This window comes from Lissotriton vulgaris, chromosome 3_1 (assembly GCF_964263255.1).
Source record: "Lissotriton vulgaris chromosome 3_1, aLisVul1.2, whole genome shotgun sequence".
NCBI classification, from domain to species: domain Eukaryota; kingdom Metazoa; phylum Chordata; class Amphibia; order Caudata; family Salamandridae; genus Lissotriton; species Lissotriton vulgaris.
In genome coordinates, this window is record NC_141689.1 from 348,173,126 (window position 1) to 348,187,962 (window position 14,837).

Consider the following 14,837-nt stretch of genomic DNA (forward strand, 5'->3'; position numbering starts at 1 on the left):
TCTCTTTTGTTCTCTCCCTTTTATTACTTCTCTCCTGCCCGTCGTTTTGATTCTCTCTCCCCACTGCCATCAGTGGCGATCTCTTCATTAGGGCAGGCTGCATTGCCCCCCACTCACTGCTGCGTTAAACGTGAAAAATAAAAAGGCAATTAAAGGATTTCATTGCCATTTTATTTTTCACTATGGGGTGCAGCAGTCGCCACCCTGCCCGAACCAGGGAAAAAAGGGGTGCATGTCGTCAGCAGATGAGGGGCAGTAACTGACTGGGCGCTCCTAAAGTGTGCATGTCAGTTTGGCCGGGCGCCTTAGGACGGCCAAACTGACATACGCACTTTTATTTCTCCAACCCAGCTGTATTGCACAGCTGGGTTGGAGAAAAGCCACAGGCTCCCTGTGCATGAATGAGCGTCAGCCCAGGCCGCCCAGGCAAACCAGGTGCTTCTCTCATGCTAGCATGAGAGCAGCATCTGGATTGGGTGGGGAGCCTGTGCTGAGGTCCATTGACTGCAGAGAGGTCGTAGGAGAGCTGGAGAGGAGCGGCGAGGAAGCGTTAGCGCAGGTAAGTCTTTGTGATTAATTTCTTTGTCTACCCCATCCCATCCCAAACCCGCCCCCCTCCACTTTAGATTGGTGGTGGCCGCTCCTGCCTGCCATTTTGCTTCACCCCCTGTTAGAAATGGTATTTCTGGTTGGCTAGGGCTTGCGCCTAAGCCAGACAGAAACCACCATTCTAGTCAGGGCACAGGAGTTACACACTGAAGATAACCCCTGCTCACCCCATTGGTACCTTGGCCCGAGCAGTCAGGCTTATCCCAGAGGCAATGTGTAAAGCGTTTGTGCAACACACACACACACACACACACACACACACACACACAGCAGCAACACACCAGGCACACCACAATTGAAATTCAACATAAGATTATATAAAAAATAACCTTTGTATTATCCAAAACACATTAGAATCATAATCAAACAATATACACTGTGTCAACTGGCACTAGGTATTACTTTACGGGGGATTACATACATTATAGGGCCACTGTCATAATCATTAGAAAGCACAGTTAGAGAAGCAGCCAGTAACTACTGGTAAAACACTGTACTCAGTACACGCATCTTAGGCAAAACCTCCTAATTAGCAACAGCGCACCAAATCACTAGTACAACTCCGTCAATAGTGACAAAGACGGTTCCTAACCGCACATTGCTATGCACAACATAATCAGCTAACTGGACGTATATCATGGCATTAGCATCAGCCTGTCACCGCCCCCCGTTCTAGATAGCAAACATTACATCAGCACATCATGCCCACCTTAGGCATATGCAAGACACCACTAAGACACATAGGGAAGGGGGGGGGAGGCAACCTTATGCCCACAGTAACTGACTTCCCTCACGTAGGCTCCGGGGCGACCTGCCTATCTACCGCAGGAAATGTGGAACAATAATATTGAGGGGCCTCCTTGAGGTCTCACCCGGAACTGCCTAAACCAAATGCCCCCAAACAGTAAACAGGAGTGCAGCGGCCCACGATCATGCAGCGCCGCTGCAACACTGTCAGGAATGCAGTGATGCTGGGGGAGATCCTTTCCCCAGTGGGACCCGGGAGCCTCCGTCGAGGTCTTGGCACATCCCAGTACCACAATCCGATGTTCCCCAGTAGTGTAGAGTTATAGGAGGACACACACTGTCCACTTTGGCAGAGAGTTCTCCCTCGGCCACCCTACTTACACAAAAGCGGTAGGGACACATACCCAGGCCCCACTACTCATGGTGGGTTACGGGCGGCTGTGATGAGGCCGTCCCTTCCGTTACCGCTGCTTTCCTTCCAGCTGCCTCTCCGGCTTCCTCGGGGAGGGCAGAGTTCGCGTGGGGGATCGGGGAATGAAATAATATGAAGTAAAAGAAACTTACCTTATAGCCGGACCGGTCCGTGCCATCTCTGCTCTCCGAACCCTTGGCGCCTCACGTCCAGGACTGCTCACGTCACGCACGTATGGGGACTGGCAGCCCCTCGCAGCCAATACTGGCGCTTGGGGCACAGGTTTCTCTTCGCCCGGAGCACGCTAATGGGCATACGCAAAAAAAAGTGAAAACTCAAGTGCGCATGAGTGGGCACGGGTAAAAAAATTCACCCTCCGTCCCCACTCATGCGCACTTGTGTTGCTTGTCCTAGTGACATGACATCATCATGTCAGTCAACATGACACCACCCCGCCCACCTCCTTCAGACTCTGAAGGGGTGGGCGATGTGATGTCATGCTGACTGACATGAGGATTGGAATGTCAGTTCTCCTGAGTCCCGCCTGCTTTGGCATCTTCACTTTGAACTGTAAACTGAACCGATTCAGTTTACTTAATGCCGTCGCCAAGGGAGCTGCGGGCCGGCTACGCCCCCACGCCCCAAAGGACGCACTGCGCCTGTCTGTTGGGCTTTATTTGTACCGGTGCGTTCCAGCCTGAATATAACAGTAATATGCCCTGTTGTGGAACAGTCCATAAAACACCATGGAAATAGCAGAGCCAGTAACAAAATTAACTAGTCATTTATGCAATATATTAAATAGATCTGTTCTTTTTTGGGGAATATAGGCAGATTTACTGTTGCTGTTATGCCAGTATTCTCCAGGAAAAGACTTCTAGAAACACTCATGGGAATTGACAGGAGGTGTGCTATAATATTCGCACACTTCCCGGGAATTCCCACAAATGTTTGTAATGCTCCCCGATATACGACAGATAGGAAAAATTGTCAGTATCCCACGGCCCAACACATTTAGAGCGACCAAGCAAGCTGTTGCTGTCTACAAGAATTTTTCCAATGTTGGGCACTTTGACAACTACAAGGCAGGGGTGAGGGTGGTTTAGGAAATGGCACGGGAGTCATGCACTTTGTACTTAACCTCACTGTGTGATCATGTGTGGCACAATATAAATGAATGTATATAGGAGACGCTTTGTTTCAGTAGAGGCGCGTAAAACTCAAGTTATTCTCTAAATTATTGTGCACGCATTTTTTTAGTGCAATACCATTTGTGGTGTTTGGGCGCAGTTTACGATTCTGGGATTGTTGTTGGTCAAAGTTTAAAAGTACATTTGGCATGGTATTTGGATATGTTTCGAATTGCTTGGAGATAAATCATATTTGATAGTAAAACTACTATTAAATGAAGGTGCTGCAGCAAACTTGCATTTCCGTTATGTTAGAGAACTCACCTCCTCTAAGGAAATTGATATTTGAATGTCTTGAAATAACATATCAAATGTGAGATCAAAAGTTACTCCATCTTTCTCCATTCCCGCAGCAGGTTCACTCTGGGAATCCTCAGGATGGTGCAGAGAAGATGGTTAAGAAATAATGTGGGTCGTGGAACAGGATTGGGAGGATGGCTGACCAGTACATTAAACTTTCTGCAAGACTACCCCCACGCTAGCGTTACTTCCGCCCCAGTTGATTTATTGCAGGGATTTTCAATTGCAACAACATAGGATTTATTTCTTCAAAGATTATAAAAATATTACAACTCACATGAAATTAAGAGAGCAGAGACACGCCACATAATTTATAACAAATCAATTGCCGAGCCTAGAAATTTGTGTTGCAAGTAGCTAATTCCAAGATGAAAATCTTCTTCAACCTGGAAAAGATTGCTGGTACGTGCTGAACAAACGCTTACCGTTGGAACTTACTGTGAACCCTGGTGGTTGAGTCCTAATCAAGCAACAGAGTGCACTGCACAGCCAGCCTCGCCTAATAACATCTACACCTGCCCATCCGTCCTCCAGTCAAAGCTCCACACTTGGTGCACCTGTTCCCAGTTCATCAGTGTACTGACTACTGGGGGTAATAGACCCACTGAGCATGACCTTCTCTGATGCTGAACCCTAAATAAAGCACAGCAACATACAAAAACTACTATTCCATTGAACTGGTTTCCCTCCCCTCCACTGCCCAGTGCTTCTTTCTTGGATGATGCAAACACAACAGGTGATGGACCGAATGTGGATCAATGTCACACACTCATCCCAGTCCAAAGATCTGGGCCCAAATCCATCGTTTTTTTGCACTCCACACCACCCTGGGTTAGACAATGGCGATATGCAAATCAGCTCTGACCCTGTGCCCCATGGGAACAGTCCAGTCCGAACTACAAAAGCCATGTCCTTCCCAGAACGGAATCAAGCATCCGAGGACCGGACCGGTTTCGAGGTAACACCTCTCATCAGCCCGGCTAGCTTGACTCCAGTGGTGTGGAGTGCCTGGGACCCACGTCTGGGCATCCCCAGCGCACTTAGGGCGGAATATGCAAACACAACAGGTGATGGACCGCACTTAGGGCGGAATATGCAAACACAACAGGTGATGGACCGAATGTGGATCAATGTCACACACTCATCCCAGTCCAAAGATCTGGGCCCAAATCCATCGTTTTTTTGCACTCCACACCACCCTGGGTTAGACAATGGCGATATGCAAATCAGCTCTGACCCTGTGCCCCATGGGAACAGTCCAGTCCGAACTACAAAAGCCATGTCCTTCCCAGAACGGAATCAAGCATCCGAGGACCGGACCGGTTTCGAGGTAACACCTCTCATCAGCCCGGCTAGCTTGACTCCAGTGGTGTGGAGTGCCTGGGACCCACGTCTGGGCATCCCCAGCGCACTTAGGGCGGAATATACAAACACAACAGGTGATGGACCGAATGTGGATCAATGTCACACACTCATCCCAGTCCAAAGATCTGGGCCCAAATCCATCGTTTTTGTGCACTCCACACTACCCTGGGTTAGACAATGGCGATATGCAAATCAGCTCTGACCTTGTGCCCCATGGGAACAGTCCAGTCCGAACTACAAAAGCCATGTCCTTCCCAGAACGGAATCAAGCATCCGAGGACCGGACCGGTTTCGAGGTAACACCTCTCATCAGCCCGGCTAGCTTGACTCCAGTGGTGTGGAGTGCCTGGGACCCACGTCTGGGCATCCCCAGCACACTTAGGGTGAAGCCTAAATGCATCAAAGAGAGACCATACCGACTGGGCAAGCACAAACGGAGAACCGATGTATACATATAGCCACAGAAGCAAAATTGCACCAGATGCGATTTGTCACAAATTAGTAAACCTGTTTTGTGCGAGACCATCTTTCCATAAATTTGACCTTACATTAACGTCATTATATTTAATTGCACTTACATATCTATAATCTCAACCTACACAAATATAACCCCAAATTAGCTTCATATATAGGTCTGTGTGATATTTATATAAAGAAAGATAAAATATGTAGATATCAATAGTGTAAAAGGCAATTTTTTTTTACCTCTGCTGAGTGTGAGGAACGGCCATCAACAAGAGGTCAAGTAATAAATAGCATATTATACTCTGTTCATCTGCATATAGGGTTATTGGCATGGCATTTTTTCATGTGTATTTGTTTTAACAAATGAGTAAACCAAAACAAGGATGCAAGGGATTAAATCTGTGCAGCAATGTGAAATCACACTCAAGAGATATTGCAACTATTAAGAGAGTTGTTTCACTGTGTGAAGTAATTTTTTGGGCAATCTGTGAGGCAGGTAAAAAGTGTTTCCCGTTTTCTGTACAGTGAGAATATTGTAGAATTCTAACTTTGCACTGCAGTAACCGGTAACCAAGTATATATATTCACTGAAAAAAAACACAAGTTTCAGGGACAATAAAGTTAGGCTGACATTTCACTCATACAAAACGAGAGAAATTCGGCTGTTATACTGAGATGAGATAACCTAACTAGAACTCACGGCCGCACAATGCCAGCACCTCCCTTGATAGGAAACCTATTGTCCAGGCCTCCCCTGCCGGAGTTTCGTCCAGCAGCAGGAGGTCAGACTCGTGTCCGGGGCAGCAGCATCCATTTTGTGATGCTGGGGCTCTGTTTAACTTTAATCGGGTAAAGCAGTAACTACATGTCTTCTCCCTCTAGAAGGGTGGAATTCTACCCCTGCTGCCAGGACTGGCGTGGGGTGGGGGTAGTATTCCAAAGTGTTTGACACCTTACACAACATATTTTGATGAAGCCAAACCAAAGTTAGCATTAACCGCGAGGATTATAATGCACTTAAGAGTATATGGTATGGCTATATCATAGAACAGCTAAAAGGACATGGTTCCGAAAGCTGCAGACAGACTCAGCTCATGCTAGAGCACCATCTCACATAAAACCAAGCGCTCTGCCTTCAGGATTGTCAAGGCCTGCCACAGGAGTGGCTTATAGGTATATATGTGTCTATATACAAGGGTAGATATAGGTATACTATATCTAAGCAAGAGGTGATTACACCACCTTGCCCAACCTGAGTGTTCAGCTTGTGTCAGTTTGGATGGTAACAGTGACAGTGATGACAACAGGTGGGGGTCACCGGGGCTGCGGGAGACCACGTGCCCCCCGCATTTAAAATAAACAAGCCCGGGAGGTGGTGGTCTTCGGGCTGCATGGGGGGGGGCAAATTGAGCCGCCGCATGCTCTCCATTTAAATATAGCCCTGGGATGGAGGCAGTCTCCGGGGCTGCAGTGGGCAGTGTGCCACCCTATATTTCTCAAAAATTAGCCCCGGGGAGGTGGCAGTGCAGAGGGATGTGGGTTCAACATGCCTCCTGCATTTCCAAAAATTAGCGCAGGAGGTGGCAGTCCCCGGGGCTGCGGGGCCCCCCACATCATTATTTTTGATTGCCCCCCGAACCAGGCCCACCTGGGGGCTTAAAGAATTTTTTATTTTTCAGTCAGATTCGTGAATCCTGATGAATTTTTTTTTTATTTGGGGGACGAATGTTGACATACATGCAGTGGAGTACATGAAACATAGAACCAAGGCTTTCAAAATTTATGAGCTACCCGCTGAAAGGTGGGTTTGGTTATTCTTTGGCTATATAAGGCCTGAAACCTATGGTTTTTTCAGTGAGATATATATATATATATATATATATATTACCTACTGGCGGTCGCCAGTAGGTAGTTATCCCCTTCGCTGCTGATGACAAGCTCAGCTCGTCATCAGCTACGGTGGTCGTGTGCGGATGACGAGCTGAGCTCGTAATGTAACGCGGCTTTTAGAAAAAAGCTGCACAGTGGAAAAATAACCGCCGCAGCGATGCCGTTAAAGTTAGGATTATTTTAATAGGAAAATGGCAACATTCTATTGGAAATAACTTTGGCGCCGGTTGAGGAATCTGCCTGAAAATTTCCTCAAATTTGCCTCGCGGCGCTCCGGTCCTTGCCTAAAAGTTTGGGGGGATTCGTGAAGTGGGGGCCAAGAAAAAAAGGGGGGTCCCAAAGCATGTTTTCCCCATGTTAATTTCCATAGGGCGGTTGACCGCACTTTTAGCCCGAACGGCTGAATGGATTTCCACAAAACTTGGCAAAATTGTAGGGACTGGTAGCCCGATGTGCCTTTGCTATGTCTCAAGATATGTGCTCCAGTGGATTTTGAGTAATTGAGGTTCAAAAAAATATATATCTATCTATCTATAAGCGCGCACCGGGGCGCTAACCAGCGCGCTACGCAAGTTCACGCGCGGAAACCTGATTGGAATGTTGGCAGACACCCGAGAGCCAAACAGTCCGGAGCGGCCGCCATCTTGTGTCTCGGTAGGATAGAGACAGAAGAGGTGACAAAAACAAAGAGGGGAATGACCAAAAGGGGGCAGGATAGACCCTCCCTTACCCCCTAGGTTTGATGTGGGGGCCATAAAAGGGCCGATTTGCACGGGGGAGCGCCCGGTACGCGCACCGGGGAGCGTACCATGGGGGAAAAAGAATGACAGAGTTTTTTAAAAATGTAGCCTTTTTTATAAATTGGAGGTAGTTCTGAAAAGAACTGTTTTTTTTCTTTTTTGTTGTTTAATATTTTTTATTGTTTTTTTGAACATTTTTTACTTTTTGGGCTTTTCTGAACAGTTTTATATTGTTTTGTATTTTTTATGGGAAGAAACAAAAAACGGAATTATAAACGGCTCAACTGGAGCAAAAAAAAAAAACAGGTAAAAAAATTAGGGTTTCTTCGGGCACTTGTGGTTATCACCAGCAATGTTGATGAGGGTAATACTCTTCTCACCATAAGTAATTGTTTTGCCACAATATATGCAAACTAATTTGAAATCACCAAACTTAGTTTGTATATTTGGAACCATCTGACTTGCCTCTGGACCCGATGGAGTGGGTTCTTTGGTTGTTGAGGTGCTGGCAGACGATTGTGGAAGGTTTCTGCACAGTTCTCTCACCTCTGCTGCAGAATAGTTATTGGGGTGCAATCGTTGCATATGCCGAATCATTGTGTGATTGCCAAAAGAATATTTTTTGGCAGGGTTCCCCCTGGATAGTACAGCGCCACAGATGAGACAAGTCACCTTTGCAGCGTTTACCTTCTTTGCACCCCTTGGGATTTCAAAAAACTCCCAAATAAAGTGCTCCTTTGGTTTATATGGGGCATTGTCTTCAGGCAGGAAATGCCTTCTCTGCCTTCTCTCCTCCTCCTCCTCTTCTTCTTGACCACCAATGTGATGTTGTGGTGGTCCTTGTGGTGGTGGTGGTGGTGGTGGTGGTGGTGCAGATGCTCCAGCTGCTGCTGCTACTGTAGCCATTTCTCTAACAATAGAAGCAGGTCTTCCTCACTCAAAGAATAAAGTGAGAATGAGTAAAAAAGGTGCGGGCTTTCATCATTTGGAAACCAAAAGTGTTGTGAACCAATGAAAAGTGTTATTTTCAGGTCACATGACCTGACGCGCTTACGTTGCGCGATTGTATATGCTCCGGCGCTTCCGGGTGCGCTTACGCCATGCGTCATAACACGCATCATGCGGCTACGTGATACGTCACGATTATGTTTTCGTTCACGGCAATAGCGCTAACGGGGCGCTCACCGGTACGCGAACCGGGGCGCGGCAAAACTGCGCTTACCGGTAAGCGCATCGGTACACGCCCTGGGAGCGCTCCGGGGCAAAAAAATAAAAAAATATATACATAAAAAAAATAGTATTACAGTATGACAGAGTGACAGACCTCCTTTCACTGTAATGTAACCCTTGAAACACATATTCAAAAATAGAAACTAAATTTTTTTTTAAAATGGAGATACCCATATCAGTTACAACAACCAATTCAGTATAGTTATAGTGAGTCCAACTAACTATAACGTGGGAATTTCAATGGTTTTATGTCAGTAAAATTTCCAGCTAACTATAACTGGTGTGAAACTTGTGGTTTTTTCAGTGAAAATATATATATGTATATATATATATATATTTAACTAAAGGCATGTGAAGTCTCATCCTGGAGCCTAATGGAGGGCTTTGAAAAGTGTCCTAATTTGAATTTGTGGTACAGCGGACAAACCCAATGGAGGGTGCAATAAGGCCAAAAAGACTCCAATTCCCAATATGCGAGAGCCTCATAGAACGTCCTTTGGTTACCGGCCTCTGAAGAGAAGCATAAAGCTTCGAAACGCGTCAGGCCTGGGGACAATATGCGGGGAAGGGAAGTCACATGCCTAAATAAAAGAGTTTCGTGCAAACTTACCTGCTGTGGAGTGCGGTCCTGCCTCTGGGGACTTTTTTGTTTGATATATATATACACACACACACACACACACACACACATACATATACACACACATATATATTGGATTGGTAAATAGAAAAAAAAAAAGCATGCAGTGTGCCTACTGTAAAAACGCTTTATGTAAGGAGGTGGGGCCTCCTTACATAAATACACACACACACGTAATTTTTTAGGGGAGCTCCTGCAAAATGACAGCCATTAGCAGCGGCATTGCGCTTTCTGCTTTTTAATATACTTTTCTGCAGTGACGCTGGTGTATTAATGCAGCATTCGGTCTCCCTTGCCAACAATATGTCAGATTCGGCCCGGTCACTGAAATTTCCCTTTATCATAGGTTGGAGACCGTGGATCATTCCTCCGAGTAGAGCGAAGTCCGGTTACACCCAAAGGGCCAAGTTTCTAAGTACAGACTGTGTTACAAAATCAGTGCATCTGGAATTTCCATGGACAGTTCCGGTGCCAAAACCTTTCCTTTCGAAGGAAGTTAAAGTAATTGTTTTTAATTGTGTCATGTCATATTATTGCAGAAAATGATTTTAGGACAAGCCTGAGCAACTACCCAGCCGTCAGGATGGCACAATACTGCAGGTTCATAACAGCTAAACCAATTAACTTGCTTCCTTTTCATGAAAACTTGAGTTGGAACCAGCTCTTTGACTGCACTGTGCTATATCTACAAACCAACATCTTTCCAGCGATGACTCTTAGCAACATGAGTTTTAAATCCCCTATACATCTTCTCTTTTTGTACAAAAGTAATATAACCATTGACGTTTCATCCGATTGCTAGGTTACTGATATCTCTCAGAGCACCCACCAGTGAACGTTTAATTGGAAAAGGCATTTTCACAGAAGACCAACACAACAAGCTGTGATGGCCATACTTTCTGTTGGTTTTTATGCGCTGGTTTTATTCTCAATTTACACATCACACAGGATTCTTTATGTTTACAGGCTGCATGCATGGTGAAATAGATCTGGGCAAAAGGTGCCTTGCATCGGTCATCTTTAGAATATGTGGTTTTCCTGACGCTTTTCACATTTTGTACGCCGAATTTCCTTCCCTCATCTTAGCATCAATGGTAACACGTGTGGTCGGGTTCGATTCTTGACTAGGACGCCCATGTCTTGTCACACAGATATTGAGAACATAGGAAGTTGAGTCAGCCTTGGATATAAACAAAGATATTAGGAGAGAGGACTTCACTTCCAGGAGGGTTTTTTTTTGTGAAGAAACACATACTTCGTGTACGAGGTTTCTTATTGTGCATTCAAACTACAGATCATTTTTAGGTCTTGCCTACTGACAGCTTTTAGCAGCCTGTTTGCAATAGACGACTTGTGGACAATACAAAAACTTACAATAAGTTCAGAGCCATACCACAGCTTGCAATTGGTTGGCTTTCTTGTCACTCTCATACCTTTCTTTCTAATTAATGGTTGTCATTACTCTATATGTGTTTGCCTCTCTCGTGGAGCCTAGCTTCTTCATCATCCTTTTGATTGTTCCTTCCACTGCTCAAATTTAGGGAGCATTTTTTCTTTTTGCAGCCCATGAAAGTGCATGTGTTTTCTAACACTCGTGTGCAGCTTCTTCTCTCTCAAATAGCTGCCTCTTTCCCAGGCGCGCTGTGTATCTCTCCCTTCTCCCCATTCATTCCTTCCACACAGCAGCTTTTTATTGTTATTTTTTTATGGCCTCTTATCCCCCCCCCACTCCTCCCTAAAGTTAATTTGTTGCTCCTACAAACACCTATTGCCTCCCACTTGCTTCCCCTGCCCACTCCTCTCTTGCTCCTCCACCCCTCACGGTCCATAAAATAAAATATATTTTATTTTGTATAATTTAGACGGCCCGGCAGCAGCCACTTGCTGCCTGGAGACCCCACTGTCAATAAAGTGCTTTCACAAAAGTAAAACATCCTTTTAAATTTAGTACTCCCAGAGGTATTAACGATCTTGGACTGTTAAATAAAAATACAAAAAGGAACAAGTGTCAATACTGAGGGTTGTGCATGAATGTAATGCGCGAGGGCACACAGCATTACATAAAAACTATTTTACAAAGCAATTGGCAGAGTCATATACGGATTCATTCGCATTCTCATATTTGTAATGTTAAACAGCATCGGCAATAAACATTAGCAAACCCAGGAGACCTATAGCTTTGCCAAATATTTGTTTTACATTATTTTGCGCAAAATTACAATGTCATCAACTCGGAAAGAAATAAGTAGACCGGAGTAAGAAAATGCTAGGATAAACTGAGGTTCAGGGTTTAAGGTCAGCAAATCTGCCAGTATCCCATATCCACGCCACAACATTTCCTTTACCTATCATGAGCAGAAATCAGATTGCTTTTATATGGTTATTTTGTCCTGGATTTAGCCACAGTATACTTGTTCCAAAGTAAACACAAAGTGCATCATATGGTTTATATACATAAAACTACGGTTGTCACCCTTCCAAATTATCACAAGACAGCAGTACATTTTTGCTAGAATGCCATTTGTAACTCGTCCCGTGCTGTTCAACATAGGATAGGGAGTCAGACTTTTTTTCCATCCCCTACAATCAAGTACTTTGACAAATGAGGATAGGTTCTGGGTAGCCATTAATGGGTGTACGCCTAGATACCTTACCATCACTTGAGCGCCTTGCTTGCTAATAGGCCATGGTTATCAACAGGTCTCACTCTTTACAAATCTTTGGGATACCAATATTCCGTGAATATCATTACATGTGCGATACCTACGCGTCCTGGTTGTTGTCAGTGTTAGGCATGATAGTGGGGCCACTATCACACGTCTGTTGGGTTTTTAGTGTAAAGCCATTCGGCTTAGACACGGTAAAGTTAAGTGCTTACTGAGTCTTTTATCTTTACACTACAGAGCGGGGCCTCATTCTCCCGAGCGGTTGCCGGGTGAGGTGAGGTCGTCACCCACACAAAGCTGGGTGAGTATCACGGTGAGGAAATGCCTCAGTGTGATTAAGCTAGTATGCTATTAATTCATGTAAAAATCAAATTTTTCATGCATGTGTGCCTGCACGGTTTCTATGTGTGTGCGTCGTGGTGTGTGTGTTGAACCTGATGTTGTTTGACACAGTGTCTTTTTGTTTGTTGACAGGAAGAAGATTCACTCCTCTCCCTTAAGTGGACATCCAAGTATTCACATTCTTGATATAGAAGTAACTTTATCAGTACATGTTTATCATTTACCATTCATACCTTGTATGCAGTTGTAGTAGCTAATTTTTGTCAACGGTCCTGAAGAAAGCTGGGCTAGATGCCCGCAAGGCTGAAACATGTCGACCATACCGCACTGCGCTAGAGGGTAGTCTTACTACCCAGCGTGTTTTTTAATTTTTAACACCCAGACTTCTGTCACAATGCCCTCTGGAGTCCGGGTAGTTAATTTTATCTCCACCATAATTTTGAGCACTGCACTGTTTCTTTCACATCACTTTAGGATGCATATTTATGATGATACTTTTGACATCCATTCCCGCACCGGCACTATATGGTCGGACTTGGGATGGCATGATCAACATTTCCCACATGACGTAAACTCCACCACATGGGTGGTCTGATGGGAATTGCTTCAGCCTCCCTCTACTAACAAACAATGGTTTTGGCAACCCTTGTTTCACGCATTCATCACCAGTACCGCACGGCTACTGTTGTAGGCACACACCTTTTTTAGACTTGATCTGCTCTTGTGTGTTTTGTGTTCAACATGGGTTACCACCTTTCTCGGAGAAAAAAAAACTTTCAATGTGTTCATATTTTGAGATTCTGGACAGAACAGGTGCTGGTATCTGTAGAAGAATTCAAATAAAATATCGTGCTTTTTTATCATAGCAATTCTCTCTGTTCAAATAATCACATAGAAATAGTTTAGCTAGCCCCAAAAAGTTATTTCTTTTTATATTTATTGTTCTAACTTTATATGTCGAGGGTAAAGAAAAAAAAATGTCAGGTCTTGATCCTAAAATCCTGACTAGGTAGGTAAAATATTGGTTAGGTAGCAAAGCTAAGTTCGATTGCATTTTAGATTTGTCTTTCAGCAACACAATCTGCAAGATTTTTCATAAATATTTTAGGAGGAGAGGCACTGAACTATATTCGTCCACCGGAAAAACGTAATTCTACTGGCCAAATAAAAGATAATAACTTAACAAGACTCCATAGAACAGGAACAGCCAGTTGAAATAGATACAACTGAAGAGTTCTCCCTGACAGTTAATTACATGATCAAACACAAATGCCACCACGATCACAGAGCACTAAATAACAAACAGTTCATTACATGCTCAAATAGCAAATGCCACCGTGATCACAAAGAGCCTCTTTGTAACTGGTCAATTGGAGCTTTTACCAGCAGAGGCATAGAAACTGTTTCCACACGCTGCTCGCTTCCCTGAACCCAAACATCTCAACACATACACAGGACACTCTTCACATGCCCTATTCCCTGAAACGACTCAACTTTTCCACTCCAAATTTAAGCGCATCCCTCATGGCGGACACTTGCTTCGCCAACGTGATTACATCAGTGCATAATCCCATATGAGCAGCACAGCTGTGAGCCGGGGCGATGAAAACAGAAAGGAGAGCCGGGGCTTCCAGGGTGCGCAGGCAAGAGCCCGTGCACTGAGGTGTTTCTATAGTCTGAGGCTTCGTGAACAACCGCAGCAATTTTCGTCTCGCGCCTTCATAAACATCATGTGAAAAATCAAAACAAACCGCGGCCGGCTGCTGATAGGGCACTTGGAAATGCTGCTGGATGAATCAGCCCCGGGAGCCACGGCGGACAGAAGTCACCAACGACGCCTACCCAAAACGGACATAATTTAGACACACGTGAAACGTGGGACGCGCTTACCTGCAAAGGGCCCTCTCCCTCCCTGCCGCTGCTCCCTACTGAGCCGGCGACCGCACGGCCATGTTCTCCCGGCAACAGCTCCAATGCTTTTGTCCCTGCCAGGAAAAGAGGAGTGGTGCTCTCATTCCCACGGCCTGCAAGTGCGGAGGACTAGTGCCACCTAGCGCCTCTGACGCTTACTACACTGGTACTTTTTCACTTCCAATGCATGTAGCTGGTTGCAGGGGTACAGATCCTGAGCCTGCGTCTTGGCGGGAAACTCTTTTCCTTAAGTGTGTGCTCCTCATGTCCATGGAAATATAGCGCACCTGTTTATAAAAATGACAAACCCACTTCTAAACAAGCATTTAC

At 45.1% G+C, this 14,837-nt stretch overlaps 1 protein-coding gene across 1 annotated transcript in view; it reads right to left on the bottom strand.

Annotated features, from left to right (window-relative positions):
• The window catches only part of LIFR (LIF receptor subunit alpha), a 611,573-nt gene extending 596,968 nt beyond the window's left edge, over positions 1–14,605 (bottom strand). The window contains exon 1 of the mRNA XM_086960553.1: positions 14,487–14,605. The gene's annotated coding sequence lies outside the window, so the exon portion shown is untranslated. The remainder of the gene's footprint in view (positions 1–14,486) is intronic.
• Positions 14,606–14,837: the final 232 nt, after the last annotated feature.